Raw genomic sequence first — 16,290 nt, forward strand, 5'->3', positions numbered from 1 at the left:
TGAGATTGAGCATTCACAAATTTCATAATTATGTTTAAGCAGATTGCTCGTGGTTGGAGATGACAGCGTGTATAACCATCACGTCTGACCAAAGAAGGTAACTTCTTGATTTCAAACAAAAAGATCGACGGCCATCGAGCGTTTTCAGCCGTCAACGGTAATATCACGCAGAATACATTGGTTCTCGACCCATCAACGACGGTAAGCCGCGTCGAGTGGGGTCATTTCTTGGGAGGGAGGGAGACCACCAGGGAACACGGCGTGCCGGTGGCTGATCTCTTCCTCTCACCCTCTTTTTTTTCATTAACGGGGTATTTGAGTCTTTCTAATAAAATTTGTTTATTTTTAAATATTTTCTTTTACGCTGTTTCTAACTAGTTCGCCAAGGCGATAATTTATCTTCGGTTTTCTCTGGGTCTTTTTTTAAATAAGTGGCAACATGGAACCGTGCTTAATCGATAATTAGAAAAAGTAAGATCTTGATCATACGGAGTTTCCTCCTGCACGCTTACCAGAACAGCTGTAGAGAAGTGTCATGAGATATGGCACTACGAATTGACCGTGGTTGCCGCGTAGTACGCGCCCCGGCATCAGCAACACAAAAACTCGTTTTTTCCAAACCATCCCGCTTTTAACAGTCCCCTATTTCTACAGCGATAGTACCGCAATCCTCGCTAGGTAACTCGATGTAAATAACTTATATGGTGTCCGTTTCGAGAACGGAGTTACCATGGTTTGGGAGGGGTTAATTTTTTTAAAGGGGAAGACGTGTTGCCAATGCGAATGTCGAAAAGCGGCCGGCTGTGAACTCCTAATCATGTCTCCTGTTAGTAACGAAAGTGACTTAAAAAAAACATACCGTTGGTAACGTACGACAGTTAAGGTAAAAAATTACAAAACAAATCCGTCCGAATCTTCAAAATGATCTACTAGCCAATGACGACTTTCCCTCTTATGACGTCAGGAATATATATATATATATATATATATATATATATATGGTGTTTGATTTTAGATTCATTGAGCGAGGTGGGCCGATCCTGGAAGAACTGCAATACCAGGCCAACCCGTGGCGGAGGTGGAGCAAGCTCCGACCTCTCCGCCGCCGTCCAAAAATAAGTTTAATATCTTGGGCCCCGATGGGACCCGTATCAGATATTAAGCTGATAAGAACAGATACTGAATTTGTTTATTTAAAATTCGTTGTCATGGTTACAAGTGTCCGCGTTATTAAAAAATTTAAATTATCGCGAACACTGTTTTACACACAAAATTCCAGAATTTCTGACGTCGCCTCTATCGTTAAAAGGTAAGTATTTACAATTATTCAAGTATAAACGGGACTGAAACATTTTAAAATACAAAAGAGTTACTTTTTCACTGATTTGTTTTGGTCAAGGTAAGTGGTTTTTTTTTGATTTCACATTCTAGGTATATTTTTTTAGTTTTAACAATTTTCTTTTCATTTTTACAGGGTAAACAGGATCCGAGGTAAGTATACGGTAAGTATAACATTTAAGCATACCATTTTTTTTAAACTATAGACATTTAATATTTACAAAATCAAAACTTTAAATAATGTAAAGTTAAAAGCGTATTAAAACTAAAGATAAAACTTAAAGAGTCATTAAAAACATATTTACATATCATATTCAGGGCCTATTTTTTCCCTTTTTTGATGTGCGATTCTGATGGGGAAGTCTGTGGTCGTTTCCTGCGACTTTGCAAGGTGAGGCGCGCTTCAGTCAGTGATTCTTCACGCCATCTAAGTATTTCTGGTGACTCTGTGACCAAGCTTCGTGCACGGCGGCAAAAGTTCTCTATTTCCTGTTCGGTCATTGTCGACCAATTCCAATCTCGTTCGTAGATCGGTTCTTCATATGCTGGGTTTTTCGAAATGGGAAAGAGCTCTAGAACAGGTGTGTGCTGTGGCGGAGTCTTCACTGCGTTTGCGTAGCCGTTGGACATTTGCGGCAAATCAGATGGTTTGAGGGAAGATCCTGGTGAAGAGAGACTCCAGCCATCTTCACCCCCCTCGAAACATCCTGCTTCCGGTACAGATTCTTCCATCTGTTCTTCGTGGACGGCAGCGTCTGTGATAGCTGCCCCTTCCTGTGGTGGTGGTGTGGTTTCGTTCCCCAGATTGACAGCGTCTTCGGGGGCCGGAATATGGCCATGGATGACCGAATTTTCTGGAGCTGGTGGCGCCTTTCTTTTCTTCTTAGGACAATCCCGAACCTGATGACTGTCTTTACGACAGTAGAAGCACATTCTTTGGACACCTTGATATACGAGCTGAATGCGATGTCCGCTGATGGTCATCAGGTTCGGGATTGGGCTCTTGACCTTGACTTCAAGGCGGCGATTTCCGTTTCGGACATCTTTAAGCGGGCCTTTCTGGAAGGTTTCCCATGTTTCCGAAACCACTTCGCAGTAGTTCCTCAGAGCGGCTCGCAGGAACGGTAGATCCCACCAGCTAGGCGCATCCTTCATGGTGATTTGAGTCACCGGGTCTGCAACTCCTATGATGCTTAGATGCTTGTCGCCGACAATTATACCGGCATCTACGGCCTTCTGATAACAGATGGCGTCCTTGAACGTAATCTGACATTCAGATTTAGCCAGCATCTGGAAGACGGTGATGCTCTTGGGGCCAATGCAGTCGAAAAGAGCTACAGCCAAATCTTCTACATTGACCCCGTCGAACTTGATTCGTGCCGTGGCCTTCTTGGAGGACGAAGGCCCGGACTGTGGCTTGCACGGCAGAGACGACACGGCAGGCATGGCGACGATGGTGGTGACCGCCGAAGCGGAAACCGGATACTCAGGAACCGCTGGGATGAGCCAAACAGCGACTGGAACGCAGGAGCAGGAACAGGAACTTCAACTGGAACAGGATCTGGGTCGGTGTAAAATGCCGACTCAGCTTGGCAGATAGACGAGCAGGTACGTATGACTCGCCTTAAAGGCGTATAAACACTTCTCGCCCCCCGACTAAGATCTCGGTATAGCACTATTGAAAAACAGATACTACACTTTGATCTTAGCCAAAAGGCCGAGAAGCGATAACCGGCAAAGGGGGCTTTGGTGGTTGAAAAAGAAAAAGAGTGAGATTGAGCATTCACAAATTTCATAATTATGTTTAAGCAGATTGCTCGTGGTTGGAGATGACAGCGTGTATAACCATCACGTCTGACCAAAGAAGGTAACTTCTTGATTTCAAACAAAAAGATCGACGGCCATCGAGCGTTTTCAGCCGTCAACGGTAATATCACGCAGAATACATTGGTTCTCGACCCATCAACGACGGTAAGCCGCGTCGAGTGGGGTCATTTCTTGGGAGGGAGGGAGACCACCAGGGAACACGGCGTGCCGGTGGCTGATCTCTTCCTCTCACCCTCTTTTTTTTCATTAACGGGGTATTTGAGTCTTTCTAATAAAATTTGTTTATTTTTAAATATTTTCTTTTACGCTGTTTCTAACTAGTTCGCCAAGGCGATAATTTATCTTCGGTTTTCTCTGGGTCTTTTTTTAAATAAGTGGCAACATGGAACCGTGCTTAATCGATAATTAGAAAAAGTAAGATCTTGATCATACGGAGTTTCCTCCTGCACGCTTACCAGAACAGCTGTAGAGAAGTGTCATGAGATATGGCACTACGAATTGACCGTGGTTGCCGCGTAGTACGCGCCCCGGCATCAGCAACACAAAAACTCGTTTTTTCCAAACCATCCCGCTTTTAACAGTCCCCTATTTCTACAGCGATAGTACCGCAATCCTCGCTAGGTAACTCGATGTAAATAACTTATATGGTGTCCGTTTCGAGAACGGAGTTACCATGGTTTGGGAGGGGTTAATTTTTTTAAAGGGGAAGACGTGTTGCCAATGCGAATGTCGAAAAGCGGCCGGCTGTGAACTCCTAATCATGTCTCCTGTTAGTAACGAAAGTGACTTAAAAAAAACATACCGTTGGTAACGTACGACAGTTAAGGTAAAAAATTACAAAACAAATCCGTCCGAATCTTCAAAATGATCTACTAGCCAATGACGACTTTCCCTCTTATGACGTCAGGAATATATATATATATATATATATATATATATATGGTGTTTGATTTTAGATTCATTGAGCGAGGTGGGCCGATCCTGGAAGAACTGCAATACCAGGCCAACCCGTGGCGGAGGTGGAGCAAGCTCCGACCTCTCCGCCGCCGTCCAAAAATAAGTTTAATATCTTGGGCCCCGATGGGACCCGTATCAGATATTAAGCTGATAAGAACAGATACTGAATTTGTTTATTAAAAAATCAAATTTGGTACAGTACCCTTGTCATATATTCCTGTTTTTTAAGTTAGTTTAAATTAAAACAGGTCAATAATTAGTCACAAAAAATAAAAGGTAGAAAACTAATAATTTCACAAAATTAAAACCGAGGTTTACGTATAAAATTTTAAAATTTTAATTTTAAGATTTCCCTTTTTTCACTTTTTTTATTGGAGTCGTGCTGTTACGGCGTTTAGGATAATTTTGGAGGATGGATGTGATGTCGTTTTTTATATAGTCTATTTGCCAGGTGATGTATGGGGTGCGGCTTGGAGGTTCTCGTTTAATGCGTTCTAACAGTATTTGGAGTTCTTGTTTGGTGAGTTTCTTAAAATCTTGTTTATCCCCCAGTTCCCAGGTATTTGGATCCCACCTGGGACCGGTGGCTGTAGTGGTCTCGTCGTTGCTGCTGTCGGATTCGGATTCGGATTGTTCAGGGTCGTTGCTTGTTGTTTCGGGTTTATTTTCAGGTTCATCTGGTTGTGGTGGAGATTTCAAGGCGTCGGCGTATTGGCTTGTTTGGACTGGAGGATCTGGGTTCTTCTTGGATGGTTCGGGTGACGTCATCGTCCAGCTCTCTTCAGAGCTTTTTGATTCGTCGGCAGCGGTAAGTATAGGTAAGTTACTTGTTTGATTTTCTTGGTTTACTTTCAGGTTATCGTCTCGAGTGGTGGCGTTGGTGAGTATAGGTGTGGAGTTTCTGGTTATGTCAGGATCTTTGGGTAAGTCGTCGTTGGTTCGGGGTTTTGTCTTCTCGGTCGTCTGGTTATTCTTTTTTGCGTCGCAGGCAGAGGCAATGTGCCCCTCCTGATCACAAAAGAAGCACTTTTTTGAAACACCTGGGTAGTAAACCAGGGCTCGACTACGGCCAAAATAAAGAACATTAGGTATAGTTTTATTAATTCTGATTTTTACCGCTCTATCTCCATTTTTGATCCCTTTGAGTTCTTTATATTCATCTAGGCGATGGGCCTTAATTTCGCCATACTGTCGTAAGTTTGTCAATATGGCATCCCATTGTATCCATGGTTGCAGATTCTTGATTGTCAACCAGACGCCGTCATCCTCGACGCTGGTGACTTTACAGGTCTTATTGTTGATCGTTAATTCTCCGTAGGAGACTGCTTGTTTCAGGAAGGCCAGGGTTGTGAAGGTAAGTAAGTAAGATTCTTTACCAACAGGTTGAAGCATTTCGATTGAATCGGATCCGAGCTTTCCGAGGAAGGTCTGAGCGATTTCGAAGTAGCCAGCATCGACGTCCAGTCGAGCGGTCCGCTTCTTCACCTCTGCAGCCATGATGGCTTTAGAGGGGTCGTCGGGTGAAGTCAAGTCCCAGGAAGGAACAGCGTCAAGTGAAAATGGCAGGAATCGGCCAAGTCAGGATACAGCGTGGAGACCAGGAACAGCAGCGACAGGTAAGTGTCAGCAGGACCAGGACCAGGATCGGCAGCGGAATCAGGAACAGCAACGGAACCGGACACAGCAGCGGCAGCAGCAGGAGCAGGAACAGGAACAGCAACTTCAGGATACCGGCAGGTAAGTCAGCATCGCAGGAACAGGCTGAGAAGCGTATACGTCGCTTAACGGCCTTTCGGCCAAGATTTCAGCGAAATAGCTGGGAACAGATACTACACTTTGATCTTAGCCAAAAGGCCGAGAAGCGATAACCGGCAAAGGGGGCTTTGGTGGTTGAAAAAGAAAAAGAGTGAGATTGAGCATTCACAAATTTCATAATTATGTTTAAGCAGATTGCTCGTGGTTGGAGATGACAGCGTGTATAACCATCACGTCTGACCAAAGAAGGTAACTTCTTGATTTCAAACAAAAAGATCGACGGCCATCGAGCGTTTTCAGCCGTCAACGGTAATATCACGCAGAATACATTGGTTCTCGACCCATCAACGACGGTAAGCCGCGTCGAGTGGGGTCATTTCTTGGGAGGGAGGGAGACCACCAGGGAACACGGCGTGCCGGTGGCTGATCTCTTCCTCTCACCCTCTTTTTTTTCATTAACGGGGTATTTGAGTCTTTCTAATAAAATTTGTTTATTTTTAAATATTTTCTTTTACGCTGTTTCTAACTAGTTCGCCAAGGCGATAATTTATCTTCGGTTTTCTCTGGGTCTTTTTTTAAATAAGTGGCAACATGGAACCGTGCTTAATCGATAATTAGAAAAAGTAAGATCTTGATCATACGGAGTTTCCTCCTGCACGCTTACCAGAACAGCTGTAGAGAAGTGTCATGAGATATGGCACTACGAATTGACCGTGGTTGCCGCGTAGTACGCGCCCCGGCATCAGCAACACAAAAACTCGTTTTTTCCAAACCATCCCGCTTTTAACAGTCCCCTATTTCTACAGCGATAGTACCGCAATCCTCGCTAGGTAACTCGATGTAAATAACTTATATGGTGTCCGTTTCGAGAACGGAGTTACCATGGTTTGGGAGGGGTTAATTTTTTTAAAGGGGAAGACGTGTTGCCAATGCGAATGTCGAAAAGCGGCCGGCTGTGAACTCCTAATCATGTCTCCTGTTAGTAACGAAAGTGACTTAAAAAAAACATACCGTTGGTAACGTACGACAGTTAAGGTAAAAAATTACAAAACAAATCCGTCCGAATCTTCAAAATGATCTACTAGCCAATGACGACTTTCCCTCTTATGACGTCAGGAATATATATATATATATATATATATATATATATGGTGTTTGATTTTAGATTCATTGAGCGAGGTGGGCCGATCCTGGAAGAACTGCAATACCAGGCCAACCCGTGGCGGAGGTGGAGCAAGCTCCGACCTCTCCGCCGCCGTCCAAAAATAAGTTTAATATCTTGGGCCCCGATGGGACCCGTATCAGATATTAAGCTGATAAGAACAGATACTACACTTTGATCTTAGCCAAAAGGCCGAGAAGCGATAACCGGCAAAGGGGGCTTTGGTGGTTGAAAAAGAAAAAGAGTGAGATTGAGCATTCACAAATTTCATAATTATGTTTAAGCAGATTGCTCGTGGTTGGAGATGACAGCGTGTATAACCATCACGTCTGACCAAAGAAGGTAACTTCTTGATTTCAAACAAAAAGATCGACGGCCATCGAGCGTTTTCAGCCGTCAACGGTAATATCACGCAGAATACATTGGTTCTCGACCCATCAACGACGGTAAGCCGCGTCGAGTGGGGTCATTTCTTGGGAGGGAGGGAGACCACCAGGGAACACGGCGTGCCGGTGGCTGATCTCTTCCTCTCACCCTCTTTTTTTTCATTAACGGGGTATTTGAGTCTTTCTAATAAAATTTGTTTATTTTTAAATATTTTCTTTTACGCTGTTTCTAACTAGTTCGCCAAGGCGATAATTTATCTTCGGTTTTCTCTGGGTCTTTTTTTAAATAAGTGGCAACATGGAACCGTGCTTAATCGATAATTAGAAAAAGTAAGATCTTGATCATACGGAGTTTCCTCCTGCACGCTTACCAGAACAGCTGTAGAGAAGTGTCATGAGATATGGCACTACGAATTGACCGTGGTTGCCGCGTAGTACGCGCCCCGGCATCAGCAACACAAAAACTCGTTTTTTCCAAACCATCCCGCTTTTAACAGTCCCCTATTTCTACAGCGATAGTACCGCAATCCTCGCTAGGTAACTCGATGTAAATAACTTATATGGTGTCCGTTTCGAGAACGGAGTTACCATGGTTTGGGAGGGGTTAATTTTTTTAAAGGGGAAGACGTGTTGCCAATGCGAATGTCGAAAAGCGGCCGGCTGTGAACTCCTAATCATGTCTCCTGTTAGTAACGAAAGTGACTTAAAAAAAACATACCGTTGGTAACGTACGACAGTTAAGGTAAAAAATTACAAAACAAATCCGTCCGAATCTTCAAAATGATCTACTAGCCAATGACGACTTTCCCTCTTATGACGTCAGGAATATATATATATATATATATATATATATATATATATGGTGTTTGATTTTAGATTCATTGAGCGAGGTGGGCCGATCCTGGAAGAACTGCAATACCAGGCCAACCCGTGGCGGAGGTGGAGCAAGCTCCGACCTCTCCGCCGCCGTCCAAAAATAAGTTTAATATCTTGGGCCCCGATGGGACCCGTATCAGATATTAAGCTGATAAGAACAGATACTACACTTTGATCTTAGCCAAAAGGCCGAGAAGCGATAACCGGCAAAGGGGGCTTTGGTGGTTGAAAAAGAAAAAGAGTGAGATTGAGCATTCACAAATTTCATAATTATGTTTAAGCAGATTGCTCGTGGTTGGAGATGACAGCGTGTATAACCATCACGTCTGACCAAAGAAGGTAACTTCTTGATTTCAAACAAAAAGATCGACGGCCATCGAGCGTTTTCAGCCGTCAACGGTAATATCACGCAGAATACATTGGTTCTCGACCCATCAACGACGGTAAGCCGCGTCGAGTGGGGTCATTTCTTGGGAGGGAGGGAGACCACCAGGGAACACGGCGTGCCGGTGGCTGATCTCTTCCTCTCACCCTCTTTTTTTTCATTAACGGGGTATTTGAGTCTTTCTAATAAAATTTGTTTATTTTTAAATATTTTCTTTTACGCTGTTTCTAACTAGTTCGCCAAGGCGATAATTTATCTTCGGTTTTCTCTGGGTCTTTTTTTAAATAAGTGGCAACATGGAACCGTGCTTAATCGATAATTAGAAAAAGTAAGATCTTGATCATACGGAGTTTCCTCCTGCACGCTTACCAGAACAGCTGTAGAGAAGTGTCATGAGATATGGCACTACGAATTGACCGTGGTTGCCGCGTAGTACGCGCCCCGGCATCAGCAACACAAAAACTCGTTTTTTCCAAACCATCCCGCTTTTAACAGTCCCCTATTTCTACAGCGATAGTACCGCAATCCTCGCTAGGTAACTCGATGTAAATAACTTATATGGTGTCCGTTTCGAGAACGGAGTTACCATGGTTTGGGAGGGGTTAATTTTTTTAAAGGGGAAGACGTGTTGCCAATGCGAATGTCGAAAAGCGGCCGGCTGTGAACTCCTAATCATGTCTCCTGTTAGTAACGAAAGTGACTTAAAAAAAACATACCGTTGGTAACGTACGACAGTTAAGGTAAAAAATTACAAAACAAATCCGTCCGAATCTTCAAAATGATCTACTAGCCAATGACGACTTTCCCTCTTATGACGTCAGGAATATATATATATATATATATATATATATATATATGGTGTTTGATTTTAGATTCATTGAGCGAGGTGGGCCGATCCTGGAAGAACTGCAATACCAGGCCAACCCGTGGCGGAGGTGGAGCAAGCTCCGACCTCTCCGCCGCCGTCCAAAAATAAGTTTAATATCTTGGGCCCCGATGGGACCCGTATCAGATATTAAGCTGATAAGAACAGATACTACACTTTGATCTTAGCCAAAAGGCCGAGAAGCGATAACCGGCAAAGGGGGCTTTGGTGGTTGAAAAAGAAAAAGAGTGAGATTGAGCATTCACAAATTTCATAATTATGTTTAAGCAGATTGCTCGTGGTTGGAGATGACAGCGTGTATAACCATCACGTCTGACCAAAGAAGGTAACTTCTTGATTTCAAACAAAAAGATCGACGGCCATCGAGCGTTTTCAGCCGTCAACGGTAATATCACGCAGAATACATTGGTTCTCGACCCATCAACGACGGTAAGCCGCGTCGAGTGGGGTCATTTCTTGGGAGGGAGGGAGACCACCAGGGAACACGGCGTGCCGGTGGCTGATCTCTTCCTCTCACCCTCTTTTTTTTCATTAACGGGGTATTTGAGTCTTTCTAATAAAATTTGTTTATTTTTAAATATTTTCTTTTACGCTGTTTCTAACTAGTTCGCCAAGGCGATAATTTATCTTCGGTTTTCTCTGGGTCTTTTTTTAAATAAGTGGCAACATGGAACCGTGCTTAATCGATAATTAGAAAAAGTAAGATCTTGATCATACGGAGTTTCCTCCTGCACGCTTACCAGAACAGCTGTAGAGAAGTGTCATGAGATATGGCACTACGAATTGACCGTGGTTGCCGCGTAGTACGCGCCCCGGCATCAGCAACACAAAAACTCGTTTTTTCCAAACCATCCCGCTTTTAACAGTCCCCTATTTCTACAGCGATAGTACCGCAATCCTCGCTAGGTAACTCGATGTAAATAACTTATATGGTGTCCGTTTCGAGAACGGAGTTACCATGGTTTGGGAGGGGTTAATTTTTTTAAAGGGGAAGACGTGTTGCCAATGCGAATGTCGAAAAGCGGCCGGCTGTGAACTCCTAATCATGTTACCTGTTAGTAACGAAAGTGACTTAAAAAAAACATACCGTTGGTAACGTACGACAGTTAAGGTAAAAAATTACAAAACAAATCCGTCCGAATCTTCAAAATGATCTACTAGCCAATGATGACTTTCCCTCTTATGACGTCAGGAATATATATATATATATATATATATATATATATATATATATATATATATATATATATATATATGGTGTTTGATTTTAGATTCATTGAGCGAGGTGGGCCGATCCTGGAAGAACTGCAATACCAGGCCAACCCGTGGCGGAGGTGGAGCAAGCTCCGACCTCTCCGCCGCCGTCCAAAAATAAGTTTAATATCTTGGGCCCCGATGGGACCCGTATCAGATATTAAGCTGATAAGAACAGATACTACACTTTGATCTTAGCCAAAAGGCCGAGAAGCGATAACCGGCAAAGGGGGCTTTGGTGGTTGAAAAAGAAAAAGAGTGAGATTGAGCATTCACAAATTTCATAATTATGTTTAAGCAGATTGCTCGTGGTTGGAGATGACAGCGTGTATAACCATCACGTCTGACCAAAGAAGGTAACTTCTTGATTTCAAACAAAAAGATCGACGGCCATCGAGCGTTTTCAGCCGTCAACGGTAATATCACGCAGAATACATTGGTTCTCGACCCATCAACGACGGTAAGCCGCGTCGAGTGGGGTCATTTCTTGGGAGGGAGGGAGACCACCAGGGAACACGGCGTGCCGGTGGCTGATCTCTTCCTCTCACCCTCTTTTTTTTCATTAACGGGGTATTTGAGTCTTTCTAATAAAATTTGTTTATTTTTAAATATTTTCTTTTACGCTGTTTCTAACTAGTTCGCCAAGGCGATAATTTATCTTCGGTTTTCTCTGGGTCTTTTTTTAAATAAGTGGCAACATGGAACCGTGCTTAATCGATAATTAGAAAAAGTAAGATCTTGATCATACGGAGTTTCCTCCTGCACGCTTACCAGAACAGCTGTAGAGAAGTGTCATGAGATATGGCACTACGAATTGACCGTGGTTGCCGCGTAGTACGCGCCCCGGCATCAGCAACACAAAAACTCGTTTTTTCCAAACCATCCCGCTTTTAACAGTCCCCTATTTCTACAGCGATAGTACCGCAATCCTCGCTAGGTAACTCGATGTAAATAACTTATATGGTGTCCGTTTCGAGAACGGAGTTACCATGGTTTGGGAGGGGTTAATTTTTTTAAAGGGGAAGACGTGTTGCCAATGCGAATGTCGAAAAGCGGCCGGCTGTGAACTCCTAATCATGTCTCCTGTTAGTAACGAAAGTGACTTAAAAAAAACATACCGTTGGTAACGTACGACAGTTAAGGTAAAAAATTACAAAACAAATCCGTCCGAATCTTCAAAATGATCTACTAGCCAATGACGACTTTCCCTCTTATGACGTCAGGAATATATATATATATATATATATATATATATATATGGTGTTTGATTTTAGATTCATTGAGCGAGGTGGGCCGATCCTGGAAGAACTGCAATACCAGGCCAACCCGTGGCGGAGGTGGAGCAAGCTCCGACCTCTCCGCCGCCGTCCAAAAATAAGTTTAATATCTTGGGCCCCGATGGGACCCGTATCAGATATTAAGCTGATAAGAACAGATACTGAATTTGTTTATTTAAAATTCGTTGTCATGGTTACAAGTGTCCGCGTTATTAAAAAATTTAAATTATCGCGAACACTGTTTTACACACAAAATTCCAGAATTTCTGACGTCGCCTCTATCGTTAAAAGGTAAGTATTTACAATTATTCAAGTATAAACGGGACTGAAACATTTTAAAATACAAAAGAGTTACTTTTTCACTGATTTGTTTTGGTCAAGGTAAGTGGTTTTTTTTTGATTTCACATTCTAGGTATATTTTTTTAGTTTTAACAATTTTCTTTTCATTTTTACAGGGTAAACAGGATCCGAGGTAAGTATACGGTAAGTATAACATTTAAGCATACCATTTTTTTTAAACTATAGACATTTAATATTTACAAAATCAAAACTTTAAATAATGTAAAGTTAAAAGCGTATTAAAACTAAAGATAAAACTTAAAGAGTCATTAAAAACATATTTACATATCATATTCAGGGCCTATTTTTTCCCTTTTTTGATGTGCGATTCTGATGGGGAAGTCTGTGGTCGTTTCCTGCGACTTTGCAAGGTGAGGCGCGCTTCAGTCAGTGATTCTTCACGCCATCTAAGTATTTCTGGTGACTCTGTGACCAAGCTTCGTGCACGGCGGCAAAAGTTCTCTATTTCCTGTTCGGTCATTGTCGACCAATTCCAATCTCGTTCGTAGATCGGTTCTTCATATGCTGGGTTTTTCGAAATGGGAAAGAGCTCTAGAACAGGTGTGTGCTGTGGCGGAGTCTTCACTGCGTTTGCGTAGCCGTTGGACATTTGCGGCAAATCAGATGGTTTGAGGGAAGATCCTGGTGAAGAGAGACTCCAGCCATCTTCACCCCCCTCGAAACATCCTGCTTCCGGTACAGATTCTTCCATCTGTTCTTCGTGGACGGCAGCGTCTGTGATAGCTGCCCCTTCCTGTGGTGGTGGTGTGGTTTCGTTCCCCAGATTGACAGCGTCTTCGGGGGCCGGAATATGGCCATGGATGACCGAATTTTCTGGAGCTGGTGGCGCCTTTCTTTTCTTCTTAGGACAATCCCGAACCTGATGACTGTCTTTACGACAGTAGAAGCACATTCTTTGGACACCTTGATATACGAGCTGAATGCGATGTCCGCTGATGGTCATCAGGTTCGGGATTGGGCTCTTGACCTTGACTTCAAGGCGGCGATTTCCGTTTCGGACATCTTTAAGCGGGCCTTTCTGGAAGGTTTCCCATGTTTCCGAAACCACTTCGCAGTAGTTCCTCAGAGCGGCTCGCAGGAACGGTAGATCCCACCAGCTAGGCGCATCCTTCATGGTGATTTGAGTCACCGGGTCTGCAACTCCTATGATGCTTAGATGCTTGTCGCCGACAATTATACCGGCATCTACGGCCTTCTGATAACAGATGGCGTCCTTGAACGTAATCTGACATTCAGATTTAGCCAGCATCTGGAAGACGGTGATGCTCTTGGGGCCAATGCAGTCGAAAAGAGCTACAGCCAAATCTTCTACATTGACCCCGTCGAACTTGATTCGTGCCGTGGCCTTCTTGGAGGACGAAGGCCCGGACTGTGGCTTGCACGGCAGAGACGACACGGCAGGCATGGCGACGATGGTGGTGACCGCCGAAGCGGAAACCGGATACTCAGGAACCGCTGGGATGAGCCAAACAGCGACTGGAACGCAGGAGCAGGAACAGGAACTTCAACTGGAACAGGATCTGGGTCGGTGTAAAATGCCGACTCAGCTTGGCAGATAGACGAGCAGGTACGTATGACTCGCCTTAAAGGCGTATAAACACTTCTCGCCCCCCGACTAAGATCTCGGTATAGCACTATTGAAAAACAGATACTACACTTTGATCTTAGCCAAAAGGCCGAGAAGCGATAACCGGCAAAGGGGGCTTTGGTGGTTGAAAAAGAAAAAGAGTGAGATTGAGCATTCACAAATTTCATAATTATGTTTAAGCAGATTGCTCGTGGTTGGAGATGACAGCGTGTATAACCATCACGTCTGACCAAAGAAGGTAACTTCTTGATTTCAAACAAAAAGATCGACGGCCATCGAGCGTTTTCAGCCGTCAACGGTAATATCACGCAGAATACATTGGTTCTCGACCCATCAACGACGGTAAGCCGCGTCGAGTGGGGTCATTTCTTGGGAGGGAGGGAGACCACCAGGGAACACGGCGTGCCGGTGGCTGATCTCTTCCTCTCACCCTCTTTTTTTTCATTAACGGGGTATTTGAGTCTTTCTAATAAAATTTGTTTATTTTTAAATATTTTCTTTTACGCTGTTTCTAACTAGTTCGCCAAGGCGATAATTTATCTTCGGTTTTCTCTGGGTCTTTTTTTAAATAAGTGGCAACATGGAACCGTGCTTAATCGATAATTAGAAAAAGTAAGATCTTGATCATACGGAGTTTCCTCCTGCACGCTTACCAGAACAGCTGTAGAGAAGTGTCATGAGATATGGCACTACGAATTGACCGTGGTTGCCGCGTAGTACGCGCCCCGGCATCAGCAACACAAAAACTCGTTTTTTCCAAACCATCCCGCTTTTAACAGTCCCCTATTTCTACAGCGATAGTACCGCAATCCTCGCTAGGTAACTCGATGTAAATAACTTATATGGTGTCCGTTTCGAGAACGGAGTTACCATGGTTTGGGAGGGGTTAATTTTTTTAAAGGGGAAGACGTGTTGCCAATGCGAATGTCGAAAAGCGGCCGGCTGTGAACTCCTAATCATGTCTCCTGTTAGTAACGAAAGTGACTTAAAAAAAACATACCGTTGGTAACGTACGACAGTTAAGGTAAAAAATTACAAAACAAATCCGTCCGAATCTTCAAAATGATCTACTAGCCAATGACGACTTTCCCTCTTATGACGTCAGGAATATATATATATATATATATATATATATATATGGTGTTTGATTTTAGATTCATTGAGCGAGGTGGGCCGATCCTGGAAGAACTGCAATACCAGGCCAACCCGTGGCGGAGGTGGAGCAAGCTCCGACCTCTCCGCCGCCGTCCAAAAATAAGTTTAATATCTTGGGCCCCGATGGGACCCGTATCAGATATTAAGCTGATAAGAACAGATACTGAATTTGTTTATTAAAAAATCAAATTTGGTACAGTACCCTTGTCATATATTCCTGTTTTTTAAGTTAGTTTAAATTAAAACAGGTCAATAATTAGTCACAAAAAATAAAAGGTAGAAAACTAATAATTTCACAAAATTAAAACCGAGGTTTACGTATAAAATTTTAAAATTTTAATTTTAAGATTTCCCTTTTTTCACTTTTTTTATTGGAGTCGTGCTGTTACGGCGTTTAGGATAATTTTGGAGGATGGATGTGATGTCGTTTTTTATATAGTCTATTTGCCAGGTGATGTATGGGGTGCGGCTTGGAGGTTCTCGTTTAATGCGTTCTAACAGTATTTGGAGTTCTTGTTTGGTGAGTTTCTTAAAATCTTGTTTATCCCCCAGTTCCCAGGTATTTGGATCCCACCTGGGACCGGTGGCTGTAGTGGTCTCGTCGTTGCTGCTGTCGGATTCGGATTCGGATTGTTCAGGGTCGTTGCTTGTTGTTTCGGGTTTATTTTCAGGTTCATCTGGTTGTGGTGGAGATTTCAAGGCGTCGGCGTATTGGCTTGTTTGGACTGGAGGATCTGGGTTCTTCTTGGATGGTTCGGGTGACGTCATCGTCCAGCTCTCTTCAGAGCTTTTTGATTCGTCGGCAGCGGTAAGTATAGGTAAGTTACTTGTTTGATTTTCTTGGTTTACTTTCAGGTTATCGTCTCGAGTGGTGGCGTTGGTGAGTATAGGTGTGGAGTTTCTGGTTATGTCAGGATCTTTGGGTAAGTCGTCGTTGGTTCGGGGTTTTGTCTTCTCGGTCGTCTGGTTATTCTTTTTTGCGTCGCAGGCAGAGGCAATGTGCCCCTCCTGATCACAAAAGAAGCACTTTTTTGAAACACCTGGGTAGTAAACCAGGGCTCGACTACGGCCAAAATAAAGAAC

At 43.4% G+C, this 16,290-nt stretch overlaps 6 non-coding genes and 5 pseudogenes across 6 annotated transcripts; all 11 read right to left on the minus strand.

The window, feature by feature from the left end:
• Window positions 1–1,024: 1,024 nt before the first annotated feature.
• LOC149931241 (U2 spliceosomal RNA) lies at window positions 1,025–1,200 on the minus strand (annotated as a pseudogene).
• Window positions 1,201–2,929: 1,729 nt separating this feature from the next.
• On the minus strand, window positions 2,930–3,067 carry LOC149931242 (U2 spliceosomal RNA; annotated as a pseudogene).
• Window positions 3,068–4,130: 1,063 nt separating this feature from the next.
• On the minus strand, window positions 4,131–4,316 carry LOC149931243 (U2 spliceosomal RNA). Its single transcript, XR_016476449.1, has one exon. It is a non-coding gene; the product is annotated as a U2 spliceosomal RNA (small nuclear RNA).
• A 1,528-nt stretch (window positions 4,317–5,844) lies between these two features.
• Window positions 5,845–5,988, minus strand: LOC149931244 (U2 spliceosomal RNA; annotated as a pseudogene).
• Window positions 5,989–7,051: 1,063 nt separating this feature from the next.
• Window positions 7,052–7,243, minus strand: LOC149931245 (U2 spliceosomal RNA). Its single transcript, XR_016476182.1, has one exon. It is a non-coding gene; the product is annotated as a U2 spliceosomal RNA (small nuclear RNA).
• Window positions 7,244–8,310: 1,067 nt separating this feature from the next.
• Window positions 8,311–8,502, minus strand: LOC149931246 (U2 spliceosomal RNA). Its single transcript, XR_016476183.1, has one exon. It is a non-coding gene; the product is annotated as a U2 spliceosomal RNA (small nuclear RNA).
• A 1,065-nt stretch (window positions 8,503–9,567) lies between these two features.
• LOC149931247 (U2 spliceosomal RNA) lies at window positions 9,568–9,759 on the minus strand. The gene has a single exon (XR_016476184.1). It is a non-coding gene; the product is annotated as a U2 spliceosomal RNA (small nuclear RNA).
• Window positions 9,760–10,852: 1,093 nt separating this feature from the next.
• LOC149931248 (U2 spliceosomal RNA) lies at window positions 10,853–11,044 on the minus strand. Its single transcript, XR_016476185.1, has one exon. It is a non-coding gene; the product is annotated as a U2 spliceosomal RNA (small nuclear RNA).
• A 1,065-nt stretch (window positions 11,045–12,109) lies between these two features.
• On the minus strand, window positions 12,110–12,285 carry LOC149931249 (U2 spliceosomal RNA; annotated as a pseudogene).
• A 1,729-nt stretch (window positions 12,286–14,014) lies between these two features.
• LOC149931250 (U2 spliceosomal RNA) lies at window positions 14,015–14,152 on the minus strand (annotated as a pseudogene).
• Window positions 14,153–15,215: 1,063 nt separating this feature from the next.
• On the minus strand, window positions 15,216–15,401 carry LOC149931251 (U2 spliceosomal RNA). Its single transcript, XR_016476450.1, has one exon. It is a non-coding gene; the product is annotated as a U2 spliceosomal RNA (small nuclear RNA).
• Window positions 15,402–16,290: the final 889 nt, after the last annotated feature.

This window comes from Leiobunum rupestre, chromosome 9 (assembly GCF_980474605.1).
Source record: "Leiobunum rupestre chromosome 9, qqLeiRupe1.1.hap1, whole genome shotgun sequence".
NCBI lineage: Eukaryota > Metazoa > Arthropoda > Arachnida > Opiliones > Sclerosomatidae > Leiobunum > Leiobunum rupestre.